At 40.1% G+C, this 19,728-nt stretch overlaps 1 protein-coding gene across 5 annotated transcripts in view; it reads left to right on the forward strand.

Moving 5' to 3' along the window:
• Window positions 1-19,728, forward strand: part of LOC144328977 (uncharacterized) — a 106,689-nt gene that overhangs the window by 70,524 nt on the left and 16,437 nt on the right. The gene's annotated exons all lie outside the window — the stretch shown is intronic.

The following is a 19,728-nucleotide window of genomic DNA, read 5'->3' on the forward strand; positions in this document are numbered from 1 at the left end:
TCTACTTCTGTCTAGACATGCATACAATTGTGCTGTATGCTAGTAATTCTCAAACTGGTTTTTGTGTGCACTTCCTTGAAGCATGTTTCTCCACATCCTCCTATATTCCATGCTGACACCTCAAGAATCTTGCTAGCATCATTTTACATACGGATCTGCCATATTGCACCTGACCAGCAGGATAGTATAGAGGAGGCACCTTTTCATAGTTCTCCTTGGGACTTGGCTATACAGCTGCAAATAAAAAGTTTTAAGTGTGCTTTAAGTGCAATATACAATATGACACTAGATGGCGATGGTGAGTCTTATGGAAAATTCACTGTATTTTTAAAAAATGCTTTTTCAAAAAAAAAAAGCATTTTCAGAATGGTTTTTATATGTGTGTAGATTCCTCCCAAATTAACTCTTTTTGCATCCTGCAGCTAGTGTGGTGAATCTAGTCTGCAGGTGTTAGTGTGTATATATAAGACAGGATGCAAAGCTCCCCAACTAATTTGCATGCAGAACAAGTAGACAAAAACCCACTGCCAGTCTCTCCAGTGTGGACTAGCAAACATTTTCTTGAGGCTTTTCAGAGTCACTACTGTGCCTTTAACTAGAAACTTCCTCATTGGAGTATCTGACACAAACTGCTTCCTGTTCATTGTGGCATAGCATAGCTGGTTAACTAGTTCTTCTTTACCAACAATGGGAGTTTTAAATTGCAGGTTTCTTTTCATTTCTTTAATTTTCTTCCATTTCTTTTTGACTGTGAATAGTGTCATTTTATTTTATTTTTTTAAAAAAGTGGAAGCTTGGGGAATTGTACAATTATGGGGAAATTAAGAGGTAATTCATCACTAAAGTCCCAAAAAGCAGCTTCTAATTAAAATGCCAGGTGAAGTTTGTTGAGTGGAGCTTACTCTAATAATAAGAATAATACTCCACCCGTCTGGCTGGGTTTCCCCAGCCACCCTGGGTGGCTTACAGCAGATATAAAACATAGTAAAAGAGTAAACAGTAAATGGATACAGACCATTAAAAGGATACAGACCATGGTGATGCCCATTTCCAGAAACTATAACACTAATGTAGGAGTTAGGTAAGGGACGCGGGTGGTGCTGTGGGTTAAACCACAGAGCCTAGGACTTGCCGATCAGAAGGTTGGTGGTTCGAATCCCCGCAACGGGGTGAGCTCCTGCTGCTTGGTCCCTGCTCCTGCCAACCTAGCAGTTCGAAAGCAAGTCAAAGTGCAAGTAGATAAATAGGTACCGCTCTGGCGGGAAGGTAAACGGTGTTTCCGTGTGCAGCTCTGGTTCGCCAGAAGCGGCTTAGTCATGCTGACCACATGACCCGGAAGCTGTATTGGCTCCCTCGGCCAATAAAGCAAGATGAGCGCCGCAACCCCAGAGTCGTCCGCGACTGGACCTAACGGTCAGGGGTCCCTTTACCTTTACCTTTAGGACTTTGGTGGAGCCACCATTTTAGTTCTACTTCTACAAATGATTGCAGAAAAGCAAAGTGTCAGCAGCATTAAGGGCTCCAGTATGGAATAGGTCTAGGTGAGAAACCTACTACAGTACCTGAAATCTAATTTTCTCTATTTACAGATTATTATTATTAACAGAAGAAAACGTGTAACAATGCTAGCGCACGAGTTTGTGAGAGGCTTCCACAACTTCCAAATGAAGGCGGGGAATTAAATGCTGCTCTTGCAGTAAAAAGGCCCTGTGGCCATAGAGCAGAAGATGCAGATTTTGTTTTTAATTTGTAAGAGGCCTTCTCACAACCTTGGGTTAGGTCAGAGTGGATTTGTAGCTATGGCCAGGGTGTGTGGGTGGAATTTGGGGAGGATACAGTTGGGATTGGTGGATGCAATCTCCTATATGAGACTGGGGCCTCAGCCAGTGTTGAGAAACACTGGCCTATATCCTCCAGTATAGCTGTACAATTAATCAATTAACCAATTAATAAGCCTTTTGTTGAATAGCAGATGGAAAGAAGCTTATGTCCTTTATATATGAGAGTGCAAAGTTAAGAACCTGCTTCCTTTTCTATCCTGCTAGCTCACAAAGGTTAGAAACGGCACTGGTGAGCCAAGTTAAATTCTGGCGTTACATTCACTGCATAGTTAAGAGTTCCTATCTTTTAAAAATTTTAAATTAAAATTGTAATAAATATGCAATCTCCTGTCCTATTCAATTTATTTCTCTCTTTCATCAAAGATGAGTTCCCACTGACACTGTGAAGATAGTGAAGTCCTAGGCATTGTAGTGGAGAAATTAAGGAGCCTGAGGCAGCAGCAACATCCTACCTAGCCCTTTCATTTACACTTAAAACACCCTCCAGGGAGGGGGAGGGGAAAAAACCTTTTTATGGGACCCCATGAAAAAAAGTGAAAATGATGAAAACTAAACTTGGTGTGGAGTTCGTTCAGTTGGATGACCTTGAAAAGAAAAGAAAGGAAAGGAAAAGTAAACCCTTTCAGGACACAAAACACACACACTTTGAGACCTAGATTAACCCCAGTGTTTGAACTAAGCAATCCACATGCTTAATGGTCTCTTAACTATATTCTCCTCAACATTTATAACCATTTTATTTTCCTTTTGGATTTTTATATATATTACTAATTGCTACCTGCCAGCTTTGCCTCTCTGCTTTTCAATTTACCATGTAAACTCCCCTAATATATGTTGAAATGTTTGCACAAACTAAAATAATACACCTGTTCTGTCAAATGCCTCAGACAATCACATGGAGATTAGAGGCTTGCAAAAACATGCATTTAAAACTTGACAATGCATGCACAGAATTTAACCACGTTTAACATAGCATTCAAAGCTGTTTATTCAACTATAATTTATTTTACTATGAAGGAACCATTTGGCTTTGCTAATGGTGTATATATCTAGTATTAATGCATCTTCTCTTGAACGTTGCCATTATTTCCACATTTTAAACTGAAGAAAGAGATGAAACAGTAAATACTGAATAGATATATATATAGATATATCTCATGCTTTCTACATGTGTATGAAATTTTCTGCCTAGCTGCCAGTTTATCACCTCATTTAAAAACTATACTGCAGTTCTTAAATAATTATAAATTATTGCTAATTAGGATACATACATATTCATGACTTATAACAGGGGCGTAAAACCCCCCCCCAATCAAATGACTTGGAGGGTCAAAGTGTGCCCCTGTAAAGGCCCAAGGGCTGCATCCATAATATTTCACACACAATCAGGTCTATTTCCCTTCAGTTTGATGGGTACAATTTGGCAATTGTGAGGTTCACAAGCTGCTACAAGTGTTTCACTTCTAGAGTATCAAAGTCCACATCCTGATAGCTGGCTTCTCTCCTCATCAATATGAAGAACATTGGCTTGCTTTGGAACCTCAGGCCCATGAACTGATTTAAATGGCAAGCTGGGTCCATTTCAGTATTTCTGAACAAAAAATATAAAAAGAGCCTTACTGGGTCAGTCCCAAAGCTTAGCGAATCCAATCTCCTGTTTCTCACAGTGGCCAGCCAGGTGTTTTGTGGGATGTCCATAAGGATAATATGATGACAACAGCCTTCTCTTGCTCCTGTAATTGGCCCCTATTCATAGAGACGCCATCTCTGATCATAGATGTAGCAGGTAGCTATCATGACTGGTAACCATTGATATCTTCCATGGATGTGCTGGCCTACACTCCCTTTAAAAGCTACCTAAGATAGTGGTCTGAAAGTGGCCTGAGGTAGAGCAAACCTGGAAAAGACATAGGAAAAATAAAGTTTTGGAAGAGGATCAATTGCCCAAGTCATATCCTGAAGTCTGCCTTCTTTCTTCTTCAGTGTGAGGAATACTGGTTTGCTGTGCAATTGCCTCAAGTCCTGATTTAAGGAACAAGTATAAAGGAACTGAAAAGATATAGCAATTTACAACAAATATAGGCAATAAAAAGAACATCAGAACTAAAGACACAGTTCACTAACTATTTCAGCAAGACTGTGGAAGAATTCAGTAGCCTATCTGCTTGTACGCAAAACTTGTATGGCTTCTTAGCCCTAAAAATCACTGGATCCTTAGGGATCCTTATGGCACATCTTGGGGTGCAAAATGTATTGTCTGAGACCACAGAGAACCAAATAAATTAGCAGGGTCTTTTGTTTGAAGCCCCTTGCTTATGGAAATATACCAGCAAATTACCAGCAAAGATTGTGCATGTGCATATTAAGGAGTTCTGACTGGTATTCTAGGGTGACCCTGTGCCTTAAATAGTTATGCAGGAGAAGAAATGTAAGCAGGATAATCATCTGAGTTGGTATGCAACTAAGTTTTCCTCAGATAGACCCATCAAAATTAAACTACCTACCCTTACTTTTATTTGTTTACACAATTTATATATTGCTACAATGGTTTCCAAGCAATATCTAAACAGCATTGTGTTCATTAATTTCAATGGGTCTATCTGAGGAAAACTTGGTTGAATACCATGCATTGCCTTGTAGTGCTGCAGGACTGAACATGAGGAAACCTCTCAATTTTCATAAATGAATTCACAAGTTATAATCTGTCAGTCAAGAGATTACAAATTAAACTGCTTGGCTAGAAATGGTTTTTATTGCAAGTGCCGTAACTTTATAATTTATGGGTTTCATATGGCAAATGCTAGTAATATGGCAAATGCTAATAAATGCTCGTATACAGAATTTAATTTTATAAGGGTAATACATGTTCCACAGCACTGTTACTTCTAGATAAGAAATTGTGTGTACCTCACATGTACCTTGTCACATAATGTTCATGTGGAGGAGTCCAGCAGGTGGCAGGCTTCCCATCACAGTTATACACAAAAACCCCAGCACATCTGTGTTCAACACATAAGACTTTGAACATGCAGAGTTCGGATAGAGATTTCTCTTTTCTCTCTCCTCATAAAATAAACTTTCAGATATGATTGTGGCTGGAATATTTAAGCATCTCAGTCAGAAGATCTTTTTTTAAACCCAGCTAGCTTTAATTTGATTTCTTTAGAGACAGTACTTATCTTTCCTGAAAACATGGTATAGTAGTAAATTAATGGTTTGCTGACCATTTCATACAGTGCTGTGATGTGAAATGATCTTTGGTCTACTCAGTAGACAGGGCAACAGTTATCCTGTTGTTGTTGTTGTTATTGTTGTTGCAGTTAAACAGCTATTCTGACATTTAAATGGTTTATTAGAGACTCAAGTGAGTTCAAAGTGAATCCTGGCAATTTAAGAACTTTTTCCTCATCCCTTTTTGTGCAAGAGATGAGGCCCCTTCACAAGTACACATGCAGTGCCAGCTGAAGTCCACCCACTAGGAACAAAGGTTTCAAAATTCTTGCTGCATCACTCGGATGCCAATTTCTGCTTTTGGCTGTCACTCCCTGCCCAATAATGGTACAGCCTGAAGGAGCTTACTTCACCCTGATACATCAATGGGCTAGCTATATACACATTGTAGTAGCTGCTTTCCCTATTGTGCAGTACTGAAGCCTCGTGATTGGATTGGAAAGACCCATGTGATTATTCACGGCCACAACTTCTTCTAGCCACACATCTATTCACATTCACCCCAAGGAAGCACCTGTCTCCACAGCTGAGGGGTCTTCATTTGCATGGATATATGAAGGTAAAAGAAGTTCAGAATTCAACGCAGGCACAAGAAAATAGCAGAAAGGACCTGAGACAGTGGAGGAGGCTGCAATACCTTGTAATTCTTTGGTGTGTAGAGAAAGGTTGTCTGTTCAGATAACAACCCTGAATCAACCATCTGTCAAACCTTTTAGAGTACACACAATAACACAAATGTGTAAAGGAGGATACTGTATTTCATAAATATTCTGTTTCACTGGTTTCAATTAGTTTCACACTGCCTGTTCCAGAAAATGAATAATAGTAGCATTCATATATATATATGAATGATTTGTTGTTTGCTTGTGAAAAGATAACACATTATTTTAGAAAAAAATCAATGTTGGGTTATATTGGTTTGTTTTGAGAACATGAATTTGCCATGGGTAGGTAGACTGATAGATTTATTTTAGACATCTGTAAAAAACACATCAATAATACCCTTTGTAAAGTTTTCCCATGGAATTCCTGCTGCAACATGACAAAGGCATTTGTCAACGAGAATTGCATCGCTGTTTTCATTCCACCCCCACCCACTGTGGCCCTTTTTTGGGAAAGGAGGACACAAATTTAGTCACAGTGCAATTTGTTAAAAAATCTACATGTAATGTTAAAAACGTCATTGCTAGAAGTTAAGTGAATGGTTAAAGGCCACGATCCAGAGCGTGCGTTTTGCATCTGCCAGGCTGTTCTCTTGTTTGCTTCCCTCCTTTCTCCCTCCCACATCCCACAATGCTGCAGCTTTGTCTCTGGATAAGCATCTGTGGTTTAATGGAAAATTATATTTGGCATCATGTGGTTGCCTATGTACTTTCATTAGCAAATAAAATAGGAGAATTTTAATGAGATGCACTGATATCAAAGTGTTTGCTGCTTAGCCACATTAGATATATGATTTGCTGTCATGATAATGAGTTCCATATTAACTTTGTTTTATTGACTTTATTATAATGTATGACTGTGGGAGGATGACAGATAGGGCACAGGATTGTTGTGGGGGTAAACAAAATCGATTTGTAAAGCACTTTGTAATGTAAAATTTGCTATAGAAATATAGAATTGGATCCAGACTGAAATCAATGGAATTTAAGATAGTCATGACTAACTTAAGTCCCATCTATTTCAGTGGGTCTACTCTGCCTAAGTCCTCAAACCAGAGTGGTTAATTGGTGACCCTCAGAATGCCCTTGAACTTGAACTCCCATCATCCATGACCATGGAGCATGGTCTATGGGAGTTGGAATCTGACACCTGGCGGTCACAAGTTACGTAGCTGCCCCTGCCTGTTTTCAACACATTACAGTACTCTTGAAGTTGCTGTACTGTAAAAAGGTAAAGGTAAAGGGACCCTTGACCATTAGGTCCAGTCGTGGCCAACTCTGGTGTTGCAGCGCTCATCTCACTTTATTGGCCGAGGGAGCCGGCGTACAGCTTCCGGGTCATGTGGCCAGCATGACTAAGCCGCTTCTGGCGAACCAGAGCAGCGCACGGAAACGCCGTTTACCTTCCCGCCAGAGTGGTACCTATTTATCTACTTGCACTTTGACGTGCTTTTTAACTGCTTGGTTGGCAGGAGCAGGGACCGAGCAACGGGAGCTCACCCCGTCGCGGGGATTCGAACCGCCGACCTTCTGATTGGCAAGTCCTAGGCTCTGTGGTTTAACCCACAGCGCCACCCGTGTCCCTTGCTCTACTGTACTACCATATTAATAAAAAGTGGCTCTTTAATAGATCTTGCTTTACTGTTTGCTTCTTCAAAAATAAAATAGGTCTATAGTCTCCCTGGCTGAAATGGAATAGGGCAGATTGCAGCAACAATAAATTTCTTCGATGGGCTTACAAATGAATGACCTGATCTTGTCGCCTCTTAATCAACCATGCGGTGCACTCATAAGATAAAGGCGCTGCTTTTATCTCTGACAGAAACTGCAGAGTGTAGTTTAGTGTAGGAATGTCAAATTAGGACTGCAGAAAGCCAGGTTCAAATCTCCGCTCCAACATGAAGCTTCCTGAGTGACCTTGTTTCAGTTTTTAAACCTAACTTATTGCATAGAGTTGTCTGAAAAGTGGCTTACACATACACTGCTCTGAGCTCCCTGGACGAAGGGGGTGGGGGGAAACGTAAAAAATAATGTAGCACTGATGGCTAGACCAGTGTTTCCCAACCTTGTGCCTCCAGCTGTTTTTGGCCTACAATTCCCATCATCCCTTGCCACTGGTCTTGCTAGTCAGGGATGATGGGAGTTGTAGGCCAAAAACATCTGGAGGCACAAGGTTGGGAAACACTGGGCTAGACAGTGGCATACTGATGACAGCATGCACGGCTATTGCATATTGTTTGTGGTGATGGGTAAGAGATTCAGAAGAGGCAGGGTCACAGGAAGATCTGCTATTTGTATAGTGAAATAGGGATAGATGAATCTATTTCAGTTTCATGTCAGTTTTCCGTGAGGTTAAGCATTATTCCATTCTCTCCTCTTTTATGCAGATTAAAAGAAACAACTCATGAAAAATAGCATTTAAATTGTATGCAGTTCTCTCCCTGATATACCAGTTTAGTAGGCTCTTTCTCCTAAAATATAAATTTTCTGCTTTTCTATGCATTATTCCCTAAAATATGCATGTTGTGTGCGTTTCCCCACAAAATGAGTATTTTTCTATTTGTTTTTGAACCAATACTACATCAAAACATTGGGAGATGTTCTGTGCTGATCCACGTATAAATTTAGGTGCTGTGAATTGTGTTTTAAAATGTATTCCTACATCACAGTGGCTGCCTCCGGTCTACCTCTCCTAAACGCTGTCACCTTTTGGATAACTATAGTCTAGTAAAGGACCAACACAGGAGGCATTTCTCCTGTGTTCCATTGCTCCCTTCCTGTTCTGCTCCTTGTGAGTTTGGACTGGGGAAAGAGTGGGGAGGGGGGACTTGGTTTCTCAAGCTCAAAGGGAGTCACCATGAAGTCCTGTCCCCAGTCTACATGACCTTGTGCTATGGCATCAGATTCAGTGGGCTCTTTCAAGCCACACAATGGTTCCTTGATCACTGATGGGAAACCCATCTGGCTCCTTAGCTAGTGACAATCCAAATCAATGTTGTGACCACTGTTGGATTCCATGGTCGTGACAACTCCACACTCCTCTAAGACATGTCCCTTTTTTCTTTAATAGTCTTTAATCCTTAATGATATGAATTGTTCTTCATTCTTATTATGGAGCTGTTCCCTACACTCAATATATAACTCAGTGTTCTTTACGTTTTCCCAAATGGTTTCCTTCATTTTGTCCCATGTACTTTTAAGTGGACTAAGGATGGAAAACTTAAGGAGAAACTTTTAAAATAATGAAACATGTTTATATTCATGCAAATAATCAGTGCTTTGTGAATAGTATTTTTAATTTTTTTTATTTATTTTTTTTGCAAAATTGCCATAGTAAATTTTACCAGCAAAGTTCACGTTGATATCTGTTTGTAGATACATTAACCTTGAATGTTCTTTAGTGGGAATCCATCAAAAAATATTGAGGGGGTCTAATTATATTTATATGCATACAGTTTCTGAAAATACAGGTCAATTAATTGCTGAGATTTAATTTAGATATTTTTCACTGAGTCTGCAATTCATGTTCATTTTGGCTAAATTACCCTTGTTTCTTCATCTTATTTGCAAAAAAAGGAAAGAAAAGACTTCTGCTTATTGAACTATTACTACAGGATCCAGCTTCCCCCCTAAATTACACACTTTTTGCATAAATGTGCCTAATTACCTGAATTCAGTTTTGATTAGCAGTGTTAATTGATGCAGCTGTGGATGGGATCTGTTTACCTAAATTACCATGTGCAAACAGCAATACGTCTGAAAGTGAATATGCTGAACTGAAAATACTAATTAGCTGAGACAGATTGTTATTCAAGTCACATCTCAGGGCCTTTTTAATGAAAGCCTGGATATGTCAGGGCTTTATGATATGCAGACAGAAATCTCTATATTACCGTACATACGATTTCCTAAAGTTAATTCATGAGAGCAGATGGGAAGTCGTTTGGGTTTCTTGTGATTTACTTCTAGTGTTAAATATGAATATTGTGCTTTATTGACAACATAGACATTGTTTTGGAACCCCCTGCTTAAAAAATCATAGTGAATACTAGGACAACAAAACCAGAATTTATATTTTGAAGCTAGCATGGCAGTGCTCAGATCTTCCAAGAGTTCTGAATACTAGGAGTACTTTGCACTAAGTACATTAGTGTGTCACCTGGAAGATGTTCATGGGACCAAGAAAAGTGCTCCTATATCTTTCAGGGGCGTGAAGATCTGATTAAGGAATAGCACAAGAAAGGGATGGACAAAACTGTTAATTTCAGTTTCTCTCTCCTCTTTCACCCAGTCTTAAGTTTACTTTGCCACATTTCTGAATCAGTTTGTGATTTTTTTCTTCTGAAAAGGCTATCCTTTTAGAGCACATTTCTACTATTATACAGACTTTTATGCAGTTTCCTAGTATCCACATGTTTGCAAGCAATTTTTCTTAATATAATCATTTTTGTATGTTTGAATACAAAAATATATGCATTTTATACACTCATTCTGTACACACTTTTTTTTTCTTTTTTAGAACATCACAAAATTCATGATGTGAATTTTACAGGATAACTCATTTCATGTACTGTTTGGGGAAACGCAAGGTAGGTATGGTTCAAATTAAAATGTGACCAAACAGAATTTCTTCCCCATCCTTAGCACCATGACTATGAGTCTGAAAAACAGAGGCTGACTAGCAATCTCATTGCCCTCTGGTTACATATCTTCCTGGCCTTAGACGCAATAGTGTAAATGCTGTCTTGAGTTCATTCTGAGCTCATTTTATTTAGGTCTCCCAGCCATAACGAGAGATTGCTGATGGACAGAAGGTTGACTCCAGGGCTAAAGTGACTTTGGGCAAAGTGTCCTCTGCTGGTTAGTCCTTGTGGACTTACCTGGCTAAATTGTCAGCACTCCGAGCATCTGTCCTTTACTCATAGTGCACTACAGTGGCGTAGCGTGGGGGGTGCAGGGGGGGCCGGCCTCACCGGGCACAACATCTGGGGTTAGGGCAAATCCATGGGTTAGGAGGCACAAATCCACAGGTTAGGGGGCGCAAATCCACGGGTTAGGGGGCGCAAATTACTTGCCTTGCCCCGGGTGCTGACAACCCATGCTACGCCGCTGGTGCACTAGGAGGGTCCAGGACAGGTAGCAGTGGGCCCTACTAGGCTTCTGAGACCTTGGCAGTTCCCCAAGGATAAAGGACCTGCTGGTTTGGTTGTAATATAAAACCATAGTCTAGTGTAAAGTAAAGGTAAAGGGACCCCTGACCATTAGGTCCAGTCGTGGCCGACTCTGGGGTTGTGGCGCTCATCTCACTTTATTGGCCAAGGGAGCTGGTGTACAGCTTCCGGGTCATGTGGCCAGCATGACTAAGCCGCTTCTGGCAAACCAGAGCAGCGCACGGAAATGCCGTTTACCTTCCCACTGGAGCAGTACCTATTTATCTACTTGCACTTTGACGTACTTTTGAACTGTAGGTTGGCAGGAGCAGGGACCGAGCAACAGGAGCTCACCCCGTCGCGGGGATTCGAACCGCCGAACTTCTGATCGGCAAGTCCTAGGCTCTGTGGTTTAACCCACAGCACCACCCACGTCCCATAGTCTAGTGTAGCATCGTGTAAATGAACGTCACTCTCATACTCTCCCTGTTCTCTCTCCTCTCTGACTACAAGAAGCAGATTGGAAGCATTTTCTTCCTTTTAAAACAAACCTCAGTTTATCCTCAGGGCTTGACACCTGTGGAAGAAAATGCTTTGCCTCTTTCATAATATATATATATATGAAATTGCTGCTCTTCCTGCAAAATCAACTGTGTAGGACAACTGCCCCAACCTTTTATATGAAAAGCTTAGATCTTTGAATGACCGTGTTGCATATATTTTTTAACATCTGAGTTGGCTGTAAGGGTGTGAAGATTAATGTGTTCTGTTGCTGAGAAAGTGGCTAGAGAGATGTCCCTGCCCCCCTCATAATATTGGAATTTGAGGTTCTCCAATGAAGCTGACTAGTAGCAGACTCAGGACAAAAAAGGAGGAAGTGCTTCTGCACATTGTTAAATTATGGAATTTGCTCCCGTGAGATATGGTGATAGCCCACAACTCAGAATGCTTTAAATGGGGTGAAACAAATTCATGGAAGCTGCTATGATGGGCTGTAGACTATCTTCAGGATCAGCTGCAGTGTGCCTCTGAATATGACTGGAGAGCATCAGTGGGAGAAGGCATTTGTGCTCATTTTTGCTTGTGAGCTTCCTTTAGGCACCTGGCTAGCCATTGCAGGACACAGGATGCTTAACTAAAAAGGCCTTTGGTCCGGCAGGGCTGTTCTTATGTTCCTTAACAGTGAGATGTAGTGGCTAGAACAGATTTAACCAGACGAATTCAGGCTGAAATTCTTGCTCTGCCACAGCCTTCTCTCAGTCCAACCTACAGGGTCATTGTAAGGCCATAATGGGAGAACTCTGTACATTGCTCTGAGCTCTTTGGACTAAGGACCAGTGTCAGATAACCAAATAGGCAGAGTAGGCACTGGCCTATGGGCCCCACGCCTTTTAGGGGCCCTGCAACAGCAGATCAAAATAATATTGATTTGATCTTGAAATAAAATTAGAATCAAGCTTTCTTAGTTCAGTGTTATCCCACTAGAGCACACACACGAGAGGGGCCCAAGATTTCGACTACCTAGGGGTCTCCACAGGGTTTAATCCAGCACTGGAAAGGACAAGTTAAAATTGTAATCAATAAAAACCCACTGCATTGTGGTGATGGAGATACTATGTCATTTTTTGCTTGCTGACCCTTTGTCAGACTTAAGCTACACAAACCACTTTATTATGTGGTGGAATCATTCGTGGGCTGCACCATTTTAGACTGTTGGTGAGATATTGTGCTTTTGAGTGCTCACCCTCCTTGAAGAAAGCCCTCTCATACGTAGAAAACTTGTATGTCAGAAATAAGTCTAGCCATAACTCTTTATGGTTTTCTTTGTGCAGATAATTTTTCTTTAAAAAAATACAGTTCTGTAATTCCCTCACCTGTACAGCCTAAAGTGTAACTACTAGGAACGTTTGTACATGACAAACATTACCAGGAATTGCCTATTTGTGCAATACAGTGGTACCTCGGGTTACATACACTTCAGGTTACATACGCTTCAGGTTACAGACTCTGCTAACCCAGAAATAGTACCTCGGGTTAAGAACTTTGCTTCAGGATGAGAACAGAAATCGTGCTCCGGCGGCGCGGCAGCAGCAGGAGGCCCCATTAGCTAAAGTGCTGCTTCAGGTTAAGAACAGTTTCAGGTTAAGAACAGACCTCCAGAACGAATTAAGTACTTAACCCGAGGTACCACTGTACATGGTTGCAGCACTCTTAAGACACTTGAAGAAAGAGTTGAATCCTAATCACGTTTACTCAGAAGGAAATCCCATGCAATTTATTAGGATTACTTGGTAAGTGTTGTTAAGATTTGAGTCTAAGGAATACATATCAGTCTAACAACAAAATGCAGCATCAGTGTCTTATAGGTGAGAAAATGATGGGATAACATGAAAATATCAAGGTCAAATAGTAACAATCTTGCAGCATTTTTTTTTTACTTGCTTATAAGACCTTTAGGGCAAGAATGATGGCTGTCTTTCTGCAATGCAAAGCACAACTGCTCCAGTGAGCCCCCTCATAGTCTCTTGGTGCTACTGAAATATAAGTATTAAATAATTCAAGACTAATAAAGATAGGAAACTGCAGAGCTAGAGGGAAGCAACTCTGCAGCTAAAGCTGAACAGAGGTTGATAAAATATTGGACCTTGTTTTAGTGATATCAGCAGAAGAAGCCGTAATGCTGTGTGTTTCTGTGAAAACCATGCAGCAAAAGTATTGCCAGCAAACTTTCCAATGCATAAGGGATTTTAGAGGTCTGATCCTCAAGATATCTTTTATGTCAGTTCTAGATCCTACAAGGGTCGCAGTGTCATAGCAAGATCAACAACAATTCTTATTTCTCCTCTGTAGATGCAAGGCTGATTTCCTCAATATGTCATGATCAGTTAAACTCACTAGAAAATTACATTAATATATCAGTTTGATATCATATACCTGTCATTTGTGTTGAAAGAAGCTGGTAATCATCACATTTGGAGGAGGTCCAGATTGTAATATTTCCTTCCTCTTGTTGCATGACACCCAATCTCTGGACGATGCAAGATTCCAGGGGTTCCAGGGCTCTTTTGAAGGGTTTGGTTTCCTTGGAATGAGGGACAGTTGAGATTGTGGTTTCTTTATGATACATGGCTTGTTTACACAAATATACAACCTGAGCCTACAATAGAGGGGCTTGCAGCATTGACACCCCAAGAAGTTCTTGCTTTTCCCACAGCTGCAGGATCGATTCAAACAGGAATTGGGCACGGCTCTGTCTCTCCCAGCTGCCCATCGAGCAACTTGCTGCTTCTCGCTTCTAGCTCTCACACACAACTCCCAACTCTGTCCTTTGTCTTTCTAACTACCAGTGAGTTCAGGGCAGGGGGCCCATCCATTTTCTCTTTGGCACAGGTAGCCACTTCCTTTGTTTCCTTAATAGTCCATCCTTAGAAAACCATTACCCCACCAGGAAGCTAGCTTGGCTCTTCCAGGAATTGAATCTGTGCTGTATCCAGGAATTCGAAGGGGCCTCAAGCATACAGCCTACCCTTGTCCCCAAACTCATAACAATATTTAATAGTATTTAAACTAATTATGCCTAAGGACATTTGTTGAAAGCTGCTTCTTAAATGAATTTAGACTTAAGCCCTTAATTAAAAGAAAAACTAAATAATAGAATCATAGAATTGTGGAGCTGGAAGAGACCCCAAGGATCATAGCCTCTGGGCCAGGAGGAAACAAGCTTGCTCTATCTTCCCTTTAGATATTTGAAGATGGCTATCATAGCTCCTCTTAGTCTCCTCTTTACCAAGCTAAATATATCCAACTCCCTCAACCATTCTTAATAAGGCTTGGTTTTCACTTCCTTGATCACCTTAGTCACCCTCCTCTGTACACATTCTAACTTGTTAATATCCTTCTTAACTTGTGGTGTCCAGAACTGGACACAGTATTCCAGGTGTGGTCAGAATAAAGTGGGACTGTTCCTTCTGTTGATGCAGCCTAGAATAGCATTAGCTTCTTTTCTTTTCTTTTTTGCTGCTGCATCACATTGTTGACTCGTGTTAAGCTTGTGGTCTACTAAGACTCTGAGTTTCTTTTCATATGTACTACTTACAAGCCAGGTGCCCCCATCTTATATTTGTGCAGCTGGTTCTTCCTGCCTAAATGTAGAACTTTACATTTGTCTCTGTTGAAATTCATTTCTGTAGTGTGCAAGGTAGATGCTATAAACTCCTGAGATTAGTCAAAAGGTGGGAAATGGTATGTGTCTATCCCTCTCCAGTAAATTATTAATTACTGCCAGCCATTATTAAACCTTTTCTATCAACCATTGTTATCATAGTCGCCTGTTGTGATATTTTCATGTTGTATAGATACGCAATCTGGATTTGCATTGCTAAATTATGTAAACAGCCATCCAGTCTCCCAGATGTTGAGAGTCCTCGGGTATTTGTAATGTGTGTTAAAGAAATACGTAAGGGAAGGTGTAGCATGAGCATGAGAGCTCTGCCTGCTCAACATTTTTATCAGCTATGAGTTAAAGAGGAACCTTCTAAAGCCTGGAGCCTCTGCAGTCATGGAGGCCACCCAAAAAATCAGGGTTCTAAAACACTTGAGTAGAGCAGAGTTGATAAATGACAGAGCAGCAGAGCCAGTGCATTCATCTTCATTGTGTGCTATCCTAGTATGTTAAATTAACACACATTACTAATGCCTGTAGAAGCGTAGTAGCTACTGCCAATCTGGAAAAGCAATAAGATAAAAGAGGTCCATATTGTCCTAGGGATTAGGATTTACTGGCGCTTGTTTCGCATGACAGTTGATCTTGCAAGCAGATTTAGATCAGAAGTGATATTCTTGGGAATTGACAAAGTGGCATGTTGAGCACACTGATTTGGCATGTATCTATGTGCGATAGGAGCCCTGGGGAAATGAGCACCTGCATTTTAGTCATTTTCAAAATGAAATATTGATGTGGGGCACATAAATTCAAAGATTGTATCCTCAGAGCTGAAATGTCTTTGAAAATCTGGTACCTTCTGACTAGGTAGAGATTGACTCATATTGGAATGCTAGAATCGCCCCCCCCCCCAATATTATTATTTATTTTTTACATTTATACCCTGCCTTTCTATAAAATACTCAGTATGGTGTAGGTTGTGTAGCTTTGCTGATCTTTCTTGCATTTCCTTTTCACTGGCAAATGTAGGCTTCATGCCTATGCTCCTGTGCTGGAAGTATGTTTCATTGAAGCCAATGGGACTTCTGAGTAGACATGCGTAAGATTGTGCCGTAAGTCTTCTAGTACTGTATTTGCTCTTTTGGTTGTATTCTTGAAATTTGTCTACCAGGATTGTGGAGGTGCTTAGGAGTCTAGTCTTGAAAAGTATTTTATGGGATAAAATATTAGCACCCCCTTTAAAACAACGTTGATTGTTTTATCTAAGGTTTATATTCTGGTTCAGATTTGCAAGCGCTAATCACTCAAACGAAATGCTAAAATAAGCTACTGTGATTTGTGAAGGACAAAGAATTCTTTGCACCTTTTTTCTCTTTTAAAGGTGATGAAATATTAATCAGATTCTTCTGCAGCACATACAAAATTTAATCGCATTGTTCCCAAACCTCATTTTCGAAAGCTTATTCTCATGATATTATTGCCTGGAGCTAAATCAATGTTCACATGAGAGATTTGGTAAAATGAAACTTGTATATACAATAGATTCACAAGGCTTTTCTATTTTTATTATCTGCCTCCAAATATCTCTCATTTTTTCTTAGTGGGTAAGCTGGCATAAACATTGCAGTTAGGAAATGAACCATACATTTTCCAGAGCCCCCTTAACTGTCTAGTTTCTTTTTAAAGGGTTGAAATAAAAAAGCTATGCTTCTAAGCAGTTTTGTGAATATTTTAATGAGCACTTTTAGAGATGATCAAGCCTGGATATATTCTCAGTAATATAATGCATGTCAGCTCTTCCCAAATAATGTCTGGTTGTGATTTTAATGAAAGTTCCAGCTATTTATTATCCTATCTATAGGCTATTAACAACCCAATACATAAGTCACAGAACCAAATGAGATATCCAGCGGCTAACACAGTTAGGCCTGTAAATCAGGAGGAGTCACTCAAAACTGAGCTGCCTTCTTAAAACATCTTTATCTGTACTATGAAGAGCTGTGTTTATCTGGGTGGCGGGGAGCTGCTGGCAGTAATTGGCTGAGCTGCTGTGATGTCATGGGAAATTCCAGTTGCTGAAGCAATAAAGATATGAGTTTTGCCATAGTTATTCACATTTGGGAAACTCTTCTCAGACCATTGTACATGAGGTCACCATGCACAGAACCACAAAACAGAACCCCAAGATTATTAAATGGGACTGGATATTTTGATTGTATTATGCCAGTGACTTAACAACTGCACTAGTTCCATATCTATTTACAAACCCAGAGCTTTTCTAAATCAATGTAGCTTTGAATGGCTTACAACCAGGTTACCTGAAAGATTGCCTCCTCTTGCAGACGCCTTCCTAAACCTTAATAGTCCCTTTGGAGATCCTGCTTCCAACATATAACGTGAAGTGACTGTTAAGCAAAAGGCCCTTTCCATATGGCACTCTGTCTTTGGAATCACCTCACCAAGAAGAAGTTCATCTGGTGGTTTATTTTTGATGCCAGGTGAAGACCTTTTTATTCACCAAGGCTTTTGTGTTAAATCCAGAAGATTGTTTTGTGCTGTCTGTTGTGAGAGAGCTCTCTTTTATAATTTATTGTTTTAATAGTGATAATTATAGTTATTTGAAAGAAAACACATGTTAAAAACCTCTTTAAATGTGACATTTTGTGTAGATTTGTTTTATTAAATAGCACATTTATGTGGGAATGGGATAGAGCAGACTTATAGGTGAACACTTGACCGTGACATGGAGTGGAAATAAGAGTGATTTGACAGTCCTCAAAAGCAGGAAATAAAAGCTTACAGATGTATCCTTAAGCTTAAGATGTTTCTAGCTGGCACCTAAGAGACAATCACCTTGGTTGCAAATGAGGATTTCTAAAGAATTCCAGAACTGGGTTACCGCAGCTGGAAAAGTTCCCTACTTAGTTGACATCTGCCTCACCCTCTGAAGGAGAGCTCACTCAGAGAAGGGCATCAGCAGATGAAGTTAAAGTGAAGGCAGGTTGCCATAGTAGTAGATACCTTCTCAGGCATCTTATCAAAGTGTCTGCAGTTAACTAAGCTCCAGGCTTTACTTGCTACTTCCAGAGTATTCAGGCATGGCTTTATTTTCTCTTTACGCTCCGCGACAGCAACAGTGGGGGACAACTTTAAACACTGACTAATTTCAGTTTCAAAGCATTGCAGTTCAACTGTTTAAATGCATGTTTAATTTTTCCTGGTTAACATATGCAAATAGTTTTCTTGTTTCAACCCTTTAAATAATTGAAGGAAGTGCTGTTGTTTTAAAAAATTGTACACACACACACACACACACACACACATCTATACACACATGCAGCTCCAGACAGTCCCAGTTTATTTGAAAGCATCAACTTCAGTTACTGAAACAATGCTCAGTCTTCACATTCCTTTTAATAAGTGTGGTCTGTTAACCCTTTCTGTCTTCTAAAATGGCATTATGCTGGAGGGTTGAAAAAGTACAGTTTGGTTGTCTGTTGCTCTGAATGTATTGGTGTTAGGTGGAGGAAATGTGGGAAAATATGGAAATCTCTTTCCTATTCAAGTGGAAACTGTTTAGTGAGATTTGAGGCAGGTTCCATAAACATAATGTGGCAGATGAAGTCACAGAACCATACTTTGAAAAGTCCATTACAAATGTCTTGCAGCAATTGAACAGTGAATACTGATTTTGCGTGGTACGGCTGCAAGACAAATGACTCTGTAGTGAAAGAAAATCTAATGTTAATTAATCTTCATCAAGGTTTAGTGGATGATAGAATTTATGTGTTGTACATCTTACTGGATTGAAATTGCATGAGGAGAAGAAAGCCTGGCTATAATTCTCATGCCGCCATGTTGATTGCAAGTCATTTGGATAGGTTAACATTAAACAAATTTAATAGATTTTTTAAAAATTAAAAATCCAGCCATGCTAACAGCAAAGAGTATATTAAATCAGAGGGTATAGTTTTAAGAACTACCACTTTAAATAACTACCACTTTCAGATCCAAATTGTTGAACCTCTTCCTGTATGGTAAATTCCAATTCCTTCCAAAACAAGTTTAATACTATTATACATTCATTACTACATTGGGGCTTATTCCCAAGTAAAGTGTGCATAGGATTTCAGTCAGAACCTAACCCTGCCCAGGGGACAATTGGAAAAGCAGAGCCACATCCAAAACCCTGGGGACTCCAGCCAGTCATGGCAGAAGGTGGGAAGGCTCTGTTCTCTTCCAGCTTGAAACAGGCCCCTCACCTGAAAATAGAATGGCATAAGATACAGAAGATCCTTGTATTACTCAGCTATGGCCCACCTGTGAAACCTTCTGTAGCCTCTTGTTTGCTTGGGTGGAGATCAGGCCATGGCGGCAGAGAAGCTCCTCCCCTCAGTGATTCTTATCTCTGTTGATGAAAGTCAACAGAGAGGTGTTTGTGCTTCCATCTAACCTCCCCCAGCCACCCACATCAGGGGTGTTAGGGTTGCTCTCATAATCTATGTAAATGGTTTGGAGTTTAGATAAATACAATTTACTTGCTAAATTTAATCTGATTTTTAAATTCTTAGGAGCACCGAGTTTATTCTCACATCATATGTCAAATGAACATGAGACGTGCAAATTGGATTTATCTGTGATCTGTTCTATCATAAAGCAGGCTTTTAAGATTCAGAAAATTC

This window comes from Podarcis muralis, chromosome 10 (genome assembly GCF_964188315.1).
Source record: "Podarcis muralis chromosome 10, rPodMur119.hap1.1, whole genome shotgun sequence".
Classification (NCBI taxonomy): Eukaryota; Metazoa; Chordata; class Lepidosauria; order Squamata; family Lacertidae; genus Podarcis; species Podarcis muralis.